Source organism: Mustela putorius, unplaced genomic scaffold (genome assembly GCF_011764305.1).
Source record: "Mustela putorius furo isolate JIRA1106 unplaced genomic scaffold, ASM1176430v1.1 tig00003914_pilon_pilon_pilon, whole genome shotgun sequence".
NCBI classification, from domain to species: Eukaryota; Metazoa; Chordata; class Mammalia; order Carnivora; family Mustelidae; genus Mustela; species Mustela putorius.
The window spans coordinates 2545317-2548678 of record NW_025422061.1 but is presented as its reverse complement, the minus strand read 5'-3'; positions in this window follow the sequence as shown (position 1 = coordinate 2548678).

Here is a 3362-nt window from a genome sequence, read left to right as displayed (position 1 = left end):
TTAACAATTTGGTTTTCACCATCCATGAGCATGGGGTACCTTTGTATTCGTTTGTGTCATCTTCGCTTTCTTTCATTAATGGTATTTGTAAATGACATATCCAATAAGGGGTTAATGTCCAAAATAGATAAAGAACTTATGCAACTCAATACCAAAAAGGGAAATAATTCAATTAAAAATGAGCAGAAGGCCTGCATAGACACTTTCCCAAAGAAGACACACAGACGGCCAACAGACACAGATGCCTCAGGCCTCATCAGGGAGATGCACACCAAAGCCACATGAGATGCCACCTCATGCCTGTCAGCATGTCCAGAACCAAAATACAGCAAACAGCAAGGATGGCAAGGAGGTAGGGGAAAGGAGCCCTTGTGCCCTGGCGCACGGTTTCTGGAGATGCAGACTGCTGTGGCCATGTGGAAAGAGGCTGGACAGTCCTCAAAAAATAAAACTAGAGTTACCACGTGATCCAGTAATTCCAATACTGATATTTCCCTGAAGAAATGAAAACCTAATCCCAAAAGATACGTTCACCCCATGCTTACGGCAGCATTATTTACAATAGCCCAGGTACGGAAGCAGCCCAGGTGTGCATGCACAGGTGAATGGATGAGGAAGATGTGGGCATAAGGCCATGATGCGATATTGCTCAGCCATAAAAAAAGAAGGAAATCTTGCTATTTGCAATGTGTATGGAACTAGAGTGTCTGGAAATGAGTCAGTCAGAGAAAGACAAAGAGTGCATGATTTCACTCATATATGGAATTTAAGAAGCAAAACAAGTGAACAAAAAAAGAGGAGACAACCCAAAAAACAGACTCTTAACTACAGAGATCAAACTGCCGGTCACCAGGAGGGAGGGGCGGGGGTTGGGGAATCGGGCGATGGGGGTGAAGAGTACACGTGCCGCGACGAGCTCCGGGTGACATGCGGAACCAGCGAGACATGACGCTGCACGCCTGAGAGCAGCGCCGCCACAGCTGCACTTGCATTTCAGAAAATGTAGAGAAATGGACCCCACAGCGGCTCTCGTCTGAAACGACAGCGCAATGGCAGCTTCTAAAATGACAGGAAAACCTTCGTTGTGTGTTTCCCGTAGGACAAGGCAGACAAAGGCAGGACGGCTCCTGTGCCTTTCATTTTCTTTTTATTTTTTTTTTTCTAATCAGTTGTAGAACACCAAGTTCATCCACAGAGAGAAATGTTCTTTTAAAGTAGAGACATTTTCATAATAAGTTGAAACACAAGACATTAAAACAACATTAAAATCTACAATTAATAAAGATACTGTGAGCTGAATTTTTACAAAGGCATTGACTCCACTTCTGAGTTATAAATAAGGAAAGAATGAAACTCCAGGAGAGGAAAGTGGCATTGGGACTCGATATTTCAGAATGGTTTATGTCACCTAAACCTTTGCCATTTGCATTTGCTACTGAGGAGTCGGTCGGTCAGGTACAGTGGCTGAGGAGGCGTGAACACAGTCACTTCCTTCCTGGCCGCGCTGTCCCGGCAAACCTGGGAAGGCCGAGCCCCTGTGAGCTGCGTCTGTGTCAGACACGAGGTTTCCACTACGAACCCGAACCCGCTCAAACATTCCTGGTCCTTTGAATTGTTGAATTGTTCTTTGAACTGGAATGATGAGTATATAAAGGTGAAGTTTCTGTTTAAAGGAACTGAACCTGTTTCAGGTGACATTCCTTGAAATGACCTTGGTCTCAGGAATACTTCAAGCCCCGTGTCTCTGCTGGGCATGTGCTTTGCTGTGGAGATGACGGCGCCACCCAGAGAGGGGAGGCCCTCACGCTGACCCTGCCCTGAAGACACTGGAGTGTGTTTCTCATCAGGATCACCAGGAATACGCTCATTTTCTTTATTTTACCAGTCAGCAGAACTCCTAATAATCATAATTAACTTTATTAATGTTTCCCCTCAGGTTTCAGGTTATTTCAGTGTCTTGGAATGTTCTTTTACCTTTCCTGCACAAAATAAGAGGTGCTGCCTGGATGACTTTTGTGTCTTGCAGCCTCAGACTCACCAGCATCAGCCCGTGTGGATCCAGCCCCTCCCTCACTCACTCATTTCATGACCTCGGGCACCCGACGTTCCATCTCTGGGCCTCAACTTGACGTGGACGTTAAAACTTCTTCTGCAAGGAGTGTGTTGTTCTGAGGTTTAAATGAATGAGTGATTGTTACAAATAAAGCGAAGTCATGAAAACAGTAACGGGCAGATTCTGACTCTTTCCTGTGTCTTTGTCCTCAGGGCTTGGAGCTGAGAGCATCAGGCCAGCCACGTTCACCTTCCCTGGACACCACAAATTAGGCACCTGCACACAAGCTCGGCTTTCCAGATGCATGAGAGAGTCACTGGCACGTGGTGGGTCAATCACACTGAGGGGGGCCTGTGCTTTGGCATGCAGTGACCCTCCTCGGTCTGGTTTGCTGGTTCGGTGTCTGTCACCTATTCGGGACAGTTCCCAGCCATTCTTACTTCAGGTTTTTATTCTCCCCATGCTCTTCTTCGGCTCTGACTGCATGTGCGCCCCACCTTGCTGCTGGGTGTCTGGGCTTCTGTCCTCCTTCTTCTTTTGCTCTTTCCATTTCCAGCTCGAAAGTTTCTTTTGACTGATTCTTTCCCTGGATGTGTCAGGTCAACTACAGAGCCCAGGAAGGCACTTTTCTTTAGTCGTGTTACAGTTTTTCCATCCTGGTACTTCTTTCTTCTTCCGTATGTATACAGTGCCCATCTGTCTGCCTGTGACCACCCACTTGGTAGTGCATTTTGTCCGTTTTTCCCATCAGAGACCCTAACATATTTGTCACAGCTGCACTAAATTCCATGGGGGCAGCTCCAGCAGGGCTGTCTCCAGCTGTGGTCCTCGTGACCATGGCTTCTCCTGCCGTCCACCTGCCTTGTACATGCGGCAGTCAGCCACGATGAATCTGGCTCCAGGAGCTGGGCGCATGGGCTGTGGGTGGCAGGGTTCGTACTGACCAGCAGAGTTTCTGTGCCGTGTACACCAGAACTCAGCTCTTTCCTGCTGCCCCCAGCTCTGGGGCCTCTTTGTTCTGCTCCGCACGGTCTGTCTTCCGGCTGGATCCCCTAGCCCTGTGCTGAGGGGCATGGTGTGAGATCTTCTGACTGGCCTTGACCCTCTGGCAGGTGTGTGCTGGGGGTGTGGCCTTCAAAGGAGTTTCTGTCCCTCCTGCAGGAGAAGACTTCACCCTCCCCCCTGCCACAGTGTCCCCGATCTAATTCCCATCCCCTGTGGACTTTCCTTTTTGCTTCTCTTATTTCCCCTCCCTGGGAGGGAGGAGGCGTCCCTGTCTCCCTAAGGTAAAGTCTTCCTTGGGGGATGC